Source organism: Onychomys torridus, chromosome 5, assembly GCF_903995425.1.
Source record: "Onychomys torridus chromosome 5, mOncTor1.1, whole genome shotgun sequence".
NCBI classification, from domain to species: domain Eukaryota; kingdom Metazoa; phylum Chordata; class Mammalia; order Rodentia; family Cricetidae; genus Onychomys; species Onychomys torridus.
In genome coordinates this window covers 38102084-38118740 of record NC_050447.1, presented here as the reverse complement: position 1 = coordinate 38118740, position 16657 = coordinate 38102084, and positions in this window count along the sequence as shown.

The window sequence follows — 16657 nt, the reverse complement described above, 5'->3', positions numbered from 1 at the left end:
TGTCTTGATGCCCAGACTCTGCAAATAATACCTTATTTAAAAAAGTAATCTTTCCAGGTATAACTGGGTTAAGGGTTTTGAGATGAGACTGTTCTGAACTCACCTATTAGACCTTAACTCCAACACCTCATATGAGACAGAACACAGGACACAGAGCCAGAAAGAAGAGGAACGCTGTAAGCAGAGAGGCAGGGATCAGTGGTGCAGCTGGAGAAGTCAGGGAACATCCCCAGGCACCAGAAGATGGAAGAAGCCAAATAGCACTGTCATCTTGAGCCTCCAGAAGGGAGGGCACGTTGGCTGACACCATGACTTTGAACTTCTAATCTGGAACTGTGAAAGAATACATTTCTGCTGCTTTACCCTGCCCAGTTTGTGTTCATCTGTAGCAGCAGCCATAGAAAAGTAATCCAAGGGAGCACTTACTGTGCAAGGGTGGAGACCAAGTTCAAATCCCCAGCATCCATGAAAAAAGTCAGACATGGTCACATGAGCCTGTAACCCAAGCACTGTTAGAATCAGAGGTGGAGGATTGCTCGAGTTGGCTAATTTCAGATTCAGTGAGTGGGAAACCCCGTATCAAAGGTAGAGTAGAGAGAGTTAGAACAAGTGGCTGCATAGAGCCCAGAAGAGGATGGTGCCTCTGTGTGGTGTGTGTGTGTGTGTGTGTATGTGTGTGTGTGTGTGTGTGTGTATACAGAGGTGTGCAAGTGCATGTGCAGGTAGGTATATACAAGTGTGTGAATACATGTGGAGGCAGAGGTCAACCTCTGCAGCTGCTCCTCAGATGCTGTCCATCTTTTTTGTTTTTTTAGACAGGGTTTAGCTGGCCTAGAACTCACTATTGAGTCTAGGCTGGATGGCCAGTGAACTTCAGAGGTCCATTTGTGTCTATCTCCCCAGTGTGATATCACAAGCAACATCACGATGTCTTGTTTTTTTCACCAGGGTTTTGAGGAACAAACTCAAGTTGTCGTGTTGGCACAGCAGGCTATTTTTCCCACTGCACTATCCCTCCAGTCCCTTGCTCAACAAGTGAGTTCTGGCTGTTTCCAATTTTTTACCTCTAAACATTCATTCAGAACTTACTGTGCCTTGTCAATTCCCCGGCCACAGTTCTACCATGAGCCAGTATCATATCGTGCCTTGGTCTGCCACCACTGTTCCCAAACTGTTGTCCTAGACACTCCAGGGTGCCACAGACAACTCACAAGAGTGTACTGGAATAGGTCAAGACTTTAGGGGCAACACAGCAACATCTGCTGGATACTGAAGAAGCAAATAATTTGTTGAGATCACGATTTCAACATTAGATTATTAGACTTCCCCTAATGACATCAAACCTGCTCAAAGCTGAGTTCCCAGCAATTGCAGTGATAAAAAGCAAGTGCTTCTAAAAATCAATGGGAAACAAGAAGTAAGGGGAGGAGAGCCAATAAAAACCCAAGGCTCAAGAGGGCATACAGGGGCTAATGGGCACCGAATTATTTGTACACGAACACTTAGCAAAGCTGCTTAATAAATGGAGTTGTTCATTTTCCTTCAGCCCTCTGATGCTGTGAAATAATAAGACACTGAAAATATTGCCTGCCCTTCCAGCTTGATTTTTCCATGAGGAGATGGAAGCCATTTCCATGCTTAAGATGAGCTATGTCTAACGCATCATTAGTGTCCTCTGGGGAAGAAGATTGGCTAGGTTCTTCTGAATGAAATGACTTCCTAAGATCATTGGATGTTTCGCATAGAAAATATGTTGTTTCCTTTGCTTCCTCTTGTGGGACTGTTAATACATTCCAATTCAAGAAGCATGCACTGGCATTTAATGAGTAGCTAGGAATCAAAAACATCAGACCTGATAAATAGGTTAGAGGTTCAGTTCTACTGTCCATTAACTTGGTGTTCTGAGGCCAGCCATGTCAGCTCTCTGAACTAGAGCCTCTGCAGCTAATGAGAGATATGCAGTTGTTCAGAGATGTTATTTAGGAGCCTACCATGTGCCTGGCCCTATTCTATGATGCAAGGTCGTCTCTTCAACCCTTGTGATTTCCTTATAGTTTCCTAAGGAAACTTTTAGATGTTCTCATCCTCATTGTGCTCTCCAGATTTTAATACCATGTGTATACTCCATGCCATTATTTACTAAATGTATATTTATACTTTGTTGTGTATGTGGATTTGTATGCATGTGTGCTGGCTAGTTTTATGTCAACTTGACACAAGCTAAAGTCACTAGAGAGGAGGGAGCCTCAATTGAGAAAATGCCTCCATAAGACTGGTTGGAGGTAAGAGCATTTTCTTAATTAGTGATTTATGTGGGATGGTCCAGCCTATTGTGGGTGGTCTACTACCCAGAGCTGGCAGTTCTGGGTTCTATAGGAAAACAGGCTGAGCAAGCCATGAGGAGCAAGCCAATAAGCAGCACTCTTTTATGGCCTCTGTATCAGCTTCTACCTCCAGTTCTTGCTGTGTTTCAGTTCCTGCCCTGACTTCCTTCAGCGGTGGACTATCATTTGGACATGTAAGAAAACTAAACCCTGTTTTCTCCAACTTCCTTTTGGTCATGGTGTCTCATCACAGCAATGATAACCCTAACTAAGACAGTATGTATGCATGTGGGTGTAATATACGTGTCTCTGGTGTATGAGCAGACTGAGAGGGGTGTGTGCACCTAAGCTCACAGGTATGTGGGCCACAAAACAATGTCATGTATCTTGTTCTGTTGCTCTCTGTTTTATTTCCTTGAGACAGGGTCTCTCACTAAACCCAGATCTAGACTGGCATCCAGTAAGCAGAGCCACTGCTGGGGATACAGGCATGCATATGAATACATCCAGCTTTTTACACAGGTGCTAGGATCTGAACTCAAGTCCTTATTCTTTCACAGCAAGAGCTCTTATGCAGTGAGCCAGCTCCTCCTATATTTGTGTCATTCATATATATATATATATACACACACACACACACACACACACACACACATTCTTTTCACCATCAAGGACTAACTGCCTCTTTCAAGACATTATCACCTCACATTGGGAATTTAAGTTTTAAAGAGATAAAGTGGATAGCATTTCTGCACTCACAAAGCTTGGGTTCTAAGGTGAGCATCTGTATAGTAAATAAAAAGGACAAAGAATAAATCTCTATGAAGTGGTAGCCTAGGAAAGAGGTCCAAAGCCTCTCTGAAGACACCAACAGTGAGGTCTGAATGGCAAACCAGGGGCCACCTGTACACTGATGAAGGTGAGCCTCACAGCAGGGAGTTTTTTGTGAGGAGATCATTTGCTGAACAAAACGGAACAGAGGTAGGACATAAAGGAAGAGCCCAGCCAGCACAGGGGACATGCCACTAGAAGGTCATTTTCAAGCATAGTGTATGAAAGAACACTTGGTAAACAGTAGATGGCTACCTATTATGAACAAGATGCTTCCTTCCTGCTCACGGGTACTATAAGTAGAAAATGACTAAGCTCTGGCCTTGGGGAAACATCTCAAGAGGCTAAATTCTGGGGCAAGTTAATTCAACTGAAGATAACAGGCATCTACATAGACCTAGCAGAGAAAGAAATGTTCAAAGTGAATGATCTGTGGAATTTTCTCAAGCAATAACTAGAGGCGTTTGTGTTGGGAGCTTTGTTGTTCATGAATCCTCACAAACTTACAGGGTTGTTCTTTCAACTTCACTGTTGAACTGAGGCTCAGAAAACATGAGTGACCTGCCCCAAACCACACTGCTTGTCCAGTAGCCCAACTAAGCACCTGCCTGACTATGGCTAAGATCTTAGCTGAGATGATAAAAACCCAGCTCTCCTCCTGCCCCCCCCCCTTCAGAGCTCTGTCTTCCAGCCTCATCTGCCTGTTAATGAGATGTGTTCATTCAATTTGCAGAACTGGATGTCAAGCTTAAGACCAACGATTGTGATGATATATTGTGTACCCTAATAAAATATGCCTGAAGATCAGAGAACAGAACAAGCCACTAGATTAAACATAGAGGCCAGGTAGTGATGGGACACACCTTTAATCCCAGCACTTGAGATCACATGCCTTCGCTTGGGAAGAACACACACTTTTAATCCTAGGAAGTGATGGCTGGGTGGAGAAAGGTATAATAAGATGTGAGGAGACAGGAACTAGAGGCCTTTTCAGGCTGAAAAGTCCTAGAGGTAAGAGGTGGCTTGTACCTTTGTCTCTCTGATCTTTCAGCATTTACCCCAATAATCTGGCTCCAGGTTTTTATCTAAAAGACCATTAGAAATTCATGCAACAAACAATGAGAAGAATAGTTATAAGTTTTTACAGGGTCCAAGAATAAATATCATGCACACCACATTTAACTACCTGTTGTTTTACTTGTAAACCAGAAAATATGTCATACTGCATGGCCTGAGGAATGTTGGTATATCATAACACATGTCTAGGTTGTAAGAGAATGCAAACTCAGGTTTTATTCTGGTTTTAGGTGCATTTAAAATATGATTCTAGAATCTTCCAACAGCACATCCCAGTGATTAGCTGTCGAGGGGAGAGCCAGGAAGAAGCACCTATTGGGAGCTACCAGGCACTAGTGAGCACGCAAAAGCCATCTGATGGCTGATGAGATGGAGTCGAAACAGCAATGGACACCTGCAGCCAAGGTCAGGGACTGATTCAGGATACAATGCCATCATATGAATCTGTAAAAGGAGCATATGAGAGAAGATCTAAGATTAAAAAAAGGATGGAGGGCCAGCTAGATGGCTAAGAGATAAAAGAACTTGCCACCGAGCATGACACCCCGAGTTTAATCCTCAAGACTCATACGCTTGAAGGACTGACCTCCACACAGCCCTGCTCCCTGCCCCCACAAATGCATAAGCAGATGTCTTAGCTAGGGTTTCTAGTGCTGTGATAAAACAACACCATGGCCAAAAGCAACTTGGGGAACAAAGGGTTTGTTTTATCTTACACTTCCAGATATTAATCCGTCATGAAGAGAAGTCAAGGCAGGAGCCGGAAGCAAGACTGAAGCAAAGGCCATGGAGAACTGCTACTCCTCGTGGCTTGCTTGCTCAGCCTTCTTGCTTGCTTGCTCTCTCCTTCTTAAAGTTATTAGGCTCTTTATTTTTGATTGAAAACAAATTTCATACAATATATTCAGATCACAGTTTTTTCTTCCCCATCTCCCCACAGATCCCACCTTGACCAAATTGCAGCCTTATCTAGGGGGGCATCTCAGAGTGGAATTGGTGCAATGCTGTTGGAAGGCTGGCCTCCTCCACAACCCCTTAGCTTTAAATAATGCCTGTTTAGGAACCCTGACGGCCATAAGGTATCTTTCACTGCCTGACTGGTGGAGTTGCTTATAACTAATTGAACACAGTCATGTCCCGCATGGCAGTAAGCACTGGATCTGCCTTTTAAGGCACAGAAATTAGGGCTTTCCCTCATTAACAGGAAAAAAAAAAAAAGACAGTTAAGAAAAGTCACTAGGGAGAGAGTGGTCAATCACCAAAGTGAGGCTGAGGTCGTTGTTCAGTAGTATAGCCCTTGCCTAGCATGTACAAGACCTTGGGTTCAGTCCCAAAACCTGAATTTTTAAAATAACTGAGATTAAAAGATGAACAAAGCATTCCAGAGAAAGAATAATGCACAACTCTCTCTTCATGACTGAATTAAATGGACCCAACCTTTTCTGATGGGACAAAGTCCTTGGTGAGGGGTAGGCTCTGCGTTCTGCCCTCACATGGTGTATTTCTCTACAGATGAAGATGCTGTGGGCTCTGATCCCTTTTCAGCCTAGAAGATAGGGAGGAACCACATGCTTGCTACAGTGCTTTATGGCTCTCCAAAGGAGGTTTCAGTAAGTTTAAAGTCTCCCTGGAACAACCAGGAGAAAGGCCTGAGTTGTTAGAAATATCATCATTCCCTCATTCATCTGAAGTTATTTGAGTACCAATCACTTTCAAGGGTGTTGAAAGCACAAAGATTAGGAAGACATAGGCCCTTCCCTAAGGGCCATGATGTAACAGAGTAAGTCCTATATTTGAAGCTCAGGGCTGATACTCACAAACCTAATTGTTCTGAGTACATCTTGTGTCCTCTTTGGCCATCACTACTGAAGTCTACAAAACACATCCAATCACACTTGCCTCCCCCATTCCAAAATAGTCATGAGCTCAGGGAGGTCATGGGCATGAAAGTACTTCTTCACAAACTACAAAACTCTCGCTGGCAATCTTGACTCAGACTGGTGTGTCCTCGGGTCATTATGCAGGTGTAGTGACAAGGTGCAGGGGCCAAGTCTTTAAGAGGAAGGAAGACAGAGACCGGGCGGGTGCCGAGAATACTTTACTGGGCTGAACATCGACAGGAAAACAGAAAGTCAAAGTTAAAGACATCCTCATTGTCCTCATCCTGCCATTAAACTAACTTTGAGGTTTGGGGGGAGTCCTCAGGTCCCTAGGCTCATTAGAAAAGCAGATGGACACATCAGAGAGGTTAATAGAAGCCAGTAATGACCCAAATAGGACTTAGGTCCCCCCTCTACTGCCAATACTCTAGAAATGGTTATGGCTTTGAACACAGAAGGATCGACTTTTGAAAGGGCAAGAACAGTGAGGGAAAATCTAAAATGATGTTCGGTCTTGAGGAAATGGCTCTTCTTTACAGGGATATAGGAGAGGAGAGATGAAGTTTAAAAAGTGGCAGTAACATTGCAGAGCTACTTGCTAAGTCAAATATTCTCTGCCTGGCCTAGTAAAGGTAGTCATGGCATTGATAACAGGCAAAAAAGAAACATTTCATTTTTCTTAAATGTTCAATTAATGAGGGAAAACTGGGTAGAGGAACACTGTGTCTGACACATGCATGGGTGGACAGGCTAGGGTGTGTGTATTGTGTGTGCATATGTGTACACCTTTGCACGTGTATATTTCCTGATAGCCACGATGAAGATGAAGACGTAAACTCAAAGCCAGGCAGAACGACACAACAGTCCATCTGTGTTCTTTAGCGTTCTCATAGTCTTGCCCTGCCAGGCGTCTGACTTCACCACTCAGCTCTTCACAAGCAAGCTTTGCTCTACTGCTGGCAACTCTGACCACCAGATTCATCCAGTGCCATGAGAGAATGAACTGCTCTGCACCAGCAGGGATAAAGAATTCCTATGCCAATGCCAGTCCATTTGGTAGTAGCTGCTGCTTTATCAGTTGTTCTGAGGATGTTTCCCATCCTGAACTAACATTTCTTGTTCCACATTCAGAAAACAGTTTGTTACATGGGAGTTCAAGAAACGAAAGTGTTTCTAAGTCACTTGTAATTATTTCTACACAGTCCCCAGTTTCCCTACAGCTAGCAGAGTATCAGAGTCACTAGTGACCCTGTATTCATAAACATGCAAAGAGGGTGATTAGCTAATCCAGAGACATGTCTAAACACTTGCCCATATGCATGCCTGGACCCATGGCTCCTGTTCTCTCTGCTATTATTCTCTACATCCACAGCCTTCTCCCCATCTAGTATTGGAGAGCACATGATAAAGGGGGTCTCTGGTTCCTGCATCCCTCAGCAAGCTACCTGAAAGCTTTTCACAAATTTCCCATGTACCTTTAAACTTCAATAATGAAGGCTGGATTTGTGTGAACAAGTGGCAGATGGAATGTGAAAGGCAATTTATTTTTGTTCATTAAAATGTAGCACAGCCCTCTCAGACCTCCAAGCACAAGGGTGCTTTACCCATCTAATGAAACAGACAGTCGGCTATCCCAGGCAAGGAAGAATTCAACTCTACATTTAAATGCCATCCCTGGAGTGTGACTGGGGCTTTCTATGTTATGAAAGTTTAAAGAAAGTGAGGTTTGGCTGGCAGGTCTTTGAAAGTGTGATCAAAATGAGAAAATGAATGGAGAAGCCGCCACCTGGATAAGGAGGAACCTGTGAGAAGCCCTTAGCCAGAAGAGGCAGGAAGCTGCACCAGGTTTCCTGACCCTCAGAAACAGTGAGATAAAAGATGCTCTGTTCAGTCCCTGCAAAGAGAAGCACCCACACAGACTTCCAGACACTCTCCTGGTACCATCTTTCCCCTGTCATCTTCTCTAATTTGATGCTGCAAGTTGGCAGGCACCAAACTAGGGCATGGGTAGTTTTCCCCACCAAAAGCCATGACTTGCAGAGAGAGAGATTCATCTCTAGGGAGGTCTGCACATCACACATATACATGCACCATTTTATTGGCTCTACTGGAGAAAGTTTATTCTATGAAAATGCCAATTAATGCTTGAGATAAATAGACTCCCATAAGCCACTTAACACGAAACCAGGAAACTAATATTGACCACAGCAAAGAAGAGCATTTGGAACTAGTGCCTGAAGAGCCTTGAGTCCCACATCAAGCACCTGGAACATTGCTCTGTGGGTAATGGGAACCAGCCGAGAATTTCTGAAGATAGGGTTGATGTTAAGAAAAAAAAATTACTTGAGGATTTTTGGGAGAATGGAGAGGGGCAGGGAGAATCAAGGAGACTAACTGGGAGTCTATGATAATTGTTTGTGGGAAAAATAACATAGGAATATAGGATTATCTAGAAGTAGGATGGATAAGAAAATAGGAGAAAATACCAAAATTCCGGGGGCTGAGACATCTTAGAAATGGACAGCTGGTTAGAGAGAAGAAAAAGAAAGTAAGTACAATTTCTTGACATTGATTGGGACCAGGAACACGGAGGCAACATAAATCAGAGGATGTGACTATTTACAAGTCTGTTTATTCTGATGGCCTGATGAAAATGGTACTTTGACTCTGTGATCTGCTACCAACCCATAACCTCAGTCTAACCATGAGAAAGATGTCAGACAAATTCCCACATTCTACTTGACTAGTGTGCCTCACAACATTCAAGGCCAACATGGAAAATTTGCAATATCATGACAGCAGAAATAAGGCTAGGGAGACGAAACCACTAAAGAATCCTGGAATAGGAAAGAAGACCTGAGGAAAAAGAGTACAGAAGTCTGGACCAATGTTGAGCTGAATGTGAGAATGATAACCCACCCATGGAGGTTCACTAACAGTAACAACTCTGCCACACACAGGAGGCTGACAGCAGGAAGGATGGGCTGTGGCAGGGAAGGAAGGAAGGGGCTCGCTGCACTATATGTCCAACTGCTGTTGGAAAAGGCAGTTCATTGTTTTACAAGTTGGCTTCTGAAACCAAGTGGTGGCACACACCTTTAATCTCAGCACTCCGGAGGCAGAGGCAGGCAGATCTTTAAGTTCAAGCCCAGCCTGGTCTACAAAGTGACAGCAAGTTCCAGGTCAGCAAGGACTAAACAGAGAGACCCTTGTCTTGGAGGGGAAAAAAAAAAGATGGCTTCTGAAAGCATTTGCTATTTATTAACCCATCAATGGAGTCAGGGGCCCGGAGAACAGACAGGCTCTTGTCCCCCACCCACACACAGTTCCTTCCAATCACTAGAACTCTGCCCCCTTTCCAACACCTGCCTGGAGGAGAAGGCTGAGCTGGGGCAGAACATGTTATTGTAGGATCTAGAGTTTCTGTACTGATGTTGGAATGACAAGAAGCACATTTGGGTGAGACAGTGGAAAATGGGACAACAGAGGGGAATGTGGGCCTGAGAAGAGGGTGGCTCTGTGTGTGTGTGTGTGTGTGTGTGTGTGTGTGTGTGTGTGTGTCCATGTCCTCACCTTCCACTCTGATCCTGAGGCAGTCTCTCTTGCATTTGCTGCTGTGTTTGGCAGTCTAGCTGGCCCACAAGCCTCAGAGCAATTCTCCTGTTCCAACTCCCATTGCCCAGAGGAGGGTTAGGGTTACAGATACATGCTGTCATATCCAGCCTTTTTTATGTGGCCTCCAGGAACTGAACTCAGATTGTGAGACTTGGACAGCAAGCATTTTTACCCACGGAGCCATCTCCCTGACCCAAGTATGATTTTTCCACGGATGTGTTGAGGTTGAAAAGAACCTGAGTCACACCTTGAAGCTCTGTGCTTTCGGGTTCGTCCTCCAAACACCTGGAGAAGTGGGTATCAACAGATATCAGGGAGGAAGGGGGATATCATAGCTCCTGCCCATGAGGAATCACAGTCTACTCTAGAGACAGGATGGAAAATATTTACCACACACTATAATACCCAGGATTCCATGGGCTAGAAGGAAGGAAAGCATTCCTGGAGTACTGTGTGGGGCACAGTGAACTTTATCTAGAGAAGTGGTCAGAGTCTGTGAAGTAGGAAAGAGATGTTCTAAGCCCAGAGTCAGCATTTGCAGGGGCCTGGCAATGTTCAGCGAAGCTCCGGGTTTGGGGAAGGACTCACAGCTTGGGAGCTGTGGAAAGGTCCATCCGGGAGAAGGGCTGGTACTGATGGGGCTGTTGTAATGACTCACTAGAGATGACAAAGCTCTGTAATCGTGACGGAGTATTAACAATGTCCCAATTCTCCTACCTTCTTGTGCCTCCACCAATACCCTCAGACCAAAGACAACTGAATCCCCACAATTGTTTGTCCCTCTCAATACCGGAAGCAGCAGCAGCCAGAGAGAGAGAGAGAGAGAGAGAGAGAGAGAGAGAGAGAGAGAGAGAGAGAGAGAGAGATCCCTCTCCTTCTCCAGTCCCTTCAGCAGACAGAAGGGGGCCATGTTCACAGCTGCACAGCTGGCCTGGAAGCTGTCTGGCAACTCTGACACAGAAGTTGAAATGCTACAGACTTTTGATTTACAGACTTTTGGGGTTTTGTTTCCAAAAAGGATGTAGCCTTGCCTGAGTGCATGCAGCCTGTCCCTTCCTTTGACAACAGTGAGGAGAACTTACAGCAGGTAGCTTGCTCAGATGGCAACTGACCATGTAAAATGTCGGTGGTTTAGTCTCAAGTTCTAATTGTTGTTGACAAAGGCCATAGCTCAAAGGAGGCAAAGTCTGTGACCAGGAACATTCTGTGGCTTTGATGCTCTGGTTAAAGGTGAGAAGCAAGGAGGTGGAGGGGGACAGACAGACTCCGGGCACCAGACTTGACTTTGAGTCATGGCTCCACCACATATTAGTGACTTTGAACAAATCCCTCTTCATTTTAGTTCTCTGTTTATAAAAATGGCTCTAGGGACAGTTTCTGCAGGAAGGGGCCATTGTGAAAACCAAACATTACACTCTGGGTAATGTGTCAATGTATAGAGCTTGGTATATGGTATCGAAGTTAGCCGATAGGCTCCTCCTGCAGGAGAAGCCTGCACCAGCTCCACCATGCATCCCTGGAGATGTCAGACTGAGAGATCACACATCCCAAATGCCTGCTGCTCCTAAGGCCAGAAGCTGAGAGCAAGGAGGGTGAGAACTCAACTGTCAGGGTTTGAATCTCAGCTATGGGACTTCCTACTTTTCTTGCCTTGGGCAAGTAACAACTCTGTGGGTCCAGTTTATTCCTTTGTAAAATGAAGGCAATAATAGAAACCACACTGTAGACCTCCTGGAAGGAGTCAGGGAGACTCATCCATAATGTAACATGAATAGGGTTCACTTTCATGCTGTACACTAGTCAACATTATAGATACAATATGCTTTGCTCATGCATTCTGCAGTTGGTAGCAGTTTGAGTTGCTTCCAGTTGGGGGCAATGACAAGTTCTGGTAGCCTCTGGTGAATCTACATACACAATTTCTGGGTCAAGTGGACTTCCTCAGCCAGACGGTATCAGCTTTAATAGACACTGGCAGCCAGCTTGCTAAATCTGCAGCTCCATTTGCTGGCCTCTTGATAGTGCTATGAAGACTGACTTGCTCCACACCTTCAGTGGCACTTGGTATTTTCGAATGTTTTCATTTTGTCCCTCAGAGTGGATACAGTGCTAATATAACATAGTTCATGTGTACATTTCCCTGATGACTAATAAACTTGAGCTCCTTGTCCTGTGTGTACCAAACACAGTGTGTGGCATGTAGCAGGCATCTGATGAACGTTAGCTATTATCTTCATTATTATTCTTTGAAACATCATTTTTCAAGAAGCGATATAAGACAAACTTTCTAGAAGCTTTTAACTGTTTAAGCTCCTTTGGCCTGCCTTGCATCTCCACATGCACTTTTTCACCTCTTCCTTTGGACAGTGGGCCCCATTCCTTCTAAGCCCAGACATGCTAAACGAGAGGAAACTTCCAACCTCCACTGCAGAGAGCCTTCCACCTGCTCCGCTGTGTCACTTTCAAGAGACTCAAGCTGCTGAGACTCTTGGCCACCCCTAGCCCCATCCTTTTGACCCCAGCTCCCCTGTTCCTTCCTGATGAATGGCTTTGACAACCTTCTCATTACTATGGCTGCTGGTCCAAATCTGACTTGAATCTTTAATGCTTTCTATTAGGAAAGATGCATGCCTTGGTTTTTAAGACGCTCACACAATTCCCTTTGCAAAGCCTGTATCCTGAGGGGTTTGTTAATGCATCAAACCACAGACCTCTGAGGAAAATTCCATGATGTCCCCAAAACGAGAAAGCAGTTAAGCTCTTAGCAACCCCCATTCCTCTCCGGTTTAGCTCCTAATGGTGAACTCCGGGAGAATAGAAGAAAAAGCCATCGTGTAATTGATGGTAGACTTACATCTCTCAGGTTCTCAGGAAAAAGAGAAAATGAAGGCAGCTTAAAATTTTCTAAACCAGGCCAAACATTTTCATGTATGTTTATATAAAAGCCTCCATTATGTAATGTGATAGAAATAATTTATTCTCTAAGTAGCTTGGTTAAGAACTTTCAGATGAGACCTGCCGCCACGGGGGCATTTTCTTGGAATACTCACATGGACCCAAATGTGAGACCTTCCCACCAGGAACTGTGGGAGGCAGAAATAGTCTGATGTGACCAGGGAAATCAAGTCACGCCCTTGATCTCATCAAGCCTTATCACTATCTAGGCTACTCCATTATGTAAAACCGTGGTTTTTCAAGCCTTAAGACATTCCATTTTATCTGGAGCTTCTGACTCCACTTTGAGGGAACCCTGAGTATAAACTGTAGTATCTTCCAGGTACCACCCATCCAGCAAAAGTAATAAGTGACTTATTCCTAGGAGTTAAAAGGGAAACCCACTCAATGAATTAACTGGGGAGAATTGAGACTGCAGAAAGGGTCCCAGGGGTGTATTAAAATCCTATCAGGGAAACCAGGCTCAGGAATGAACCATACACATCAGACCAAGGAACTCCCACACCTGGATCCCAGAAAATGATGGACACCTAACACCATGGTGGGATTACCCCACAGCAATCTGTCACCCGACACCTGATACAGGTGTCAAGGACCAACAAGCAGAGTATTCCCTGATTACCCCTGGGCCTTCCTGCCCACCCCAGTGCCCTGCTGCTGGCACAGCATACTCAACTGCCTGTCCATGCACTGCTTTGCCCGCCTGGACCTGAACCTCTCTTTTCCTCCTCTCAGATCCTGGTTCAGCCTTTTGCCTCACAGCTGGACTCTACAGCTTCCCTCTGGGCCGCTGCCTGACCACCACAGCAGTAACTCCCTCCTGGTGTTGGTCTGGTTCATCTGATCATCTGACCAGCACAGACTTTCTCGACTGCTTCTTCAACCCTGCTGCAGCCGATTTAACTTGTCTTCTTCTGTAACCACATACGTGGACATGGATGTACAGACAGATTTGCTGTGTGATGTGAGATGAGTCTATTTAATAATTTAAGATTTAAATAAAATAACCTGCATTTGCCTCAGCCAGAGCAGGTAGAATTATCTAGAAAGCTGCTCCTCTTGAGAGTGCTGAACCTTGTGAAGTTACTATTATGCATTAAATCCTGACTTGTGGAGAGACACAAACCTGTTCAACTGTTCCTGGCATAGCACAATGGAACAAATATACAAAAACAGGGTTAAAGAGATGGCTTAGCAGGTAAAGATGCTTGCCACCCAAGCCTGAAAACCTGAGTTCTAGTCCCAGAATCCACCACTGAACCAACTCCTGAAAGTTGTCTTCTGACCTCCACATGTGCCCCCTGACACACGCACTATCATCTGTCTGCCTGTCTGTCTACCTAGCTATCTATTCATCTCTAACTCTATCTCCCCCGCTCCCATAAGAGTAAATACAATTAATTAGTCTAAAGGACACAAAAACAGATGTTCTGATCGTTACAGAGACTGGAGAGGGACATGATGAGTATGCACATGTGCTAAAAACTCAACATCTGGCAGAAGGCTGCTCGCTAGAATACGTGGCCCTTCAGTCTTCCAAACAATTGCTCACCTCACTAAAAACATAGTGCAAATACATCGGTTGCAGAAATCCAGGAAGGAACAAAGCTGGGTACACAGGGCAGCACGGGATGAAACTGAGAAAGCCTAAATAAAGAAGCCATAAGACAGAGGGCATAAAAGCCAAGCTGTTCGGAATTAGGCAAAAAACATGATGAGGGCTCTGGATTCAGACAGGTTCTGAGTGATCACCCTGTCAGTTTGCAGGACTTGTCCAAATGTCGTCACTGAAAATCTCACATGTCAGAAAACCACTTTCTCCGAGGCAATGAAGGATCTGAATTAGGTTTACCTAAATTTTCTAGGTGCATGAAGAATTCAGATGATGACACAGTTAAATGAAAACAGCATATATCCTGTTCAACACTGGGGGGCGTTAGAACCTCCTACCTGCAATATATACACACAGACACACACCTTCCAGAAATACCTGCTGAGGTCCCAAGAGCTTTGTGAGAGGTCCAACAGACAGACCTCCCAGCCGAGACAACACCTCGGGTGGAGAGCTCGTTCTCTTTTGTGCGTTGTAAGAACCGAAGTTGCCAGTAAACTGCTTAAACTCCCAGACTCAATGGCCGCCCCCTGGAAAGCCACCGCTCAGATCCTGACCCCTGAAAGAAAGCATGAATATAAGCAGCAGACCAAAGGCTCTTCTGGATCCTGCTACCCCCAGACCCTCATTTGCATACAGCGTGGGAGAACTATCTAGGGAGGATGTGGGTCAAGAATCCAGATCTGTAGGTCTCAGCTACAATTTAAATGTATTCAATAAATTTAACTCAGATCTTTAATTTTTGTTGTTGTCTTGTTTGGTTTTATTTTCTGAAGCAGGGTTTCTCTGTGAAACAGTCCTGGCTGTCCTGGAACTCACTCTGTAGACCAGGCTGGCCTCGAACTCACAGAGATTCATTCACCTGTCTCTGCCTCCTGAGTGCTGGAGTTAAAGGTGGGCACCACCACTGCCCGATCTTTAATTTTTACAGTGTTGAAAACCAGAGGTGGTACACGCCTTAATCCCAGCACTTGGGAGGCAGAGGCAGGCGGATCTTTGTGAGTTCGAGGCCAGCCTGGTCTACAGAGCGAGATCCAGGACATGCTCCAAAGCTACACAGAGAAACCCTGTCTTGAAAAAACAAAACAAAAAACAAAAAAACAAAAAACAACAGAGGAAATAATTCCTAATAGAATGTGATCACGGTCTGGAGAGATAGCTCAACTGGTAAAGTGTTTGCCACACAAGTGTGAAGAGTTTGAGCTCTAGCACCTATGTTTTAAAAAAAAGGAACACTGCAGTACATATGTGTGACTCTCCACTGCTGGGGGAGGCAGAGACAAGGAACCCGGGCTTTCTGGCTAGCCAACCTAATCAGAGAGCCTCAGGTTTCATTGAGACACTACCTCCAAAACAAACCAACCAACATACAAAACAAAAACTAATGTTGAGCTATAAAGATGGCTCTGTGGACCCTGGCATTTCCCACCAAGCCAGACAACTCTTGGAACCCACATAGTAGAGAGAGAGAACCAATTGTGGGGTATTCTCTCTCTCTCTCTCCTCTCTCTCTCTCTCTCTCTCTCTCTCTCTCTCTCTCTCTCTCTCTTACACACACACACACACACACACACACACCAAATAAACAAATATTTTCAAATGCATACAAAGGGAGCAAGGGAATTTCTGAGGTCTTCCATGTTGTTCCTCAGGAGCAACATGGCCTCCACGTGTACATATACATGAACACACACACTTTTTTTTTTTTTTTTTTTTTTTGCTACAGTGACATGCTGAGAGAGAAATCAAGAATTCAGTGCAGGACATTTGAAGGAGTTACTGGTTGCTATAACTAGTTACCACCTGGCATCTTTCCTCCCCAGTGTTTGTTCAATCACACCATCCCAGCACACGGCTTGATTCTCCTACACTGAAGAGGCAGTGGGTTTAGGATCAAGAGCTACAGGCTTGGAGATAAGACAGAACAGGGCTCAGCTCTGCCACTTCCAAGCTGTGTTATTTTAGAGACATCCCTTCGTGTCAGCAAGCCTCAGTAAACTGAAAATAACATTACTTCTTGCTCTTAGTCCAGCCAGGCTATGCTCTAGTTGGATTTCTGCTGCTGTGGAAAATACCACGATCAGAAGTAATGTAGGGGAGGAAAGGGCTGATTTGGCTTATACTTCCCTGTCACAGTTGTCTCTGAGGGAAGTCAGGGTAGAACTAAGGCAGGGCACTGAAGCAGAAACCATGAAGGGATGCTGCTGACTAGCTTGCTTGCTCTCTGGCGCACTCTCTACCAGCTTTCTTATACTGTCCAGGGATGACACCACCCATATGGGTTGAGCGCCGCCCCCCACATCAATCAGCAATCAAGATTAATTCTTTACAAATGTGGCCTCGACCAGTCTAATCTGGGAAAT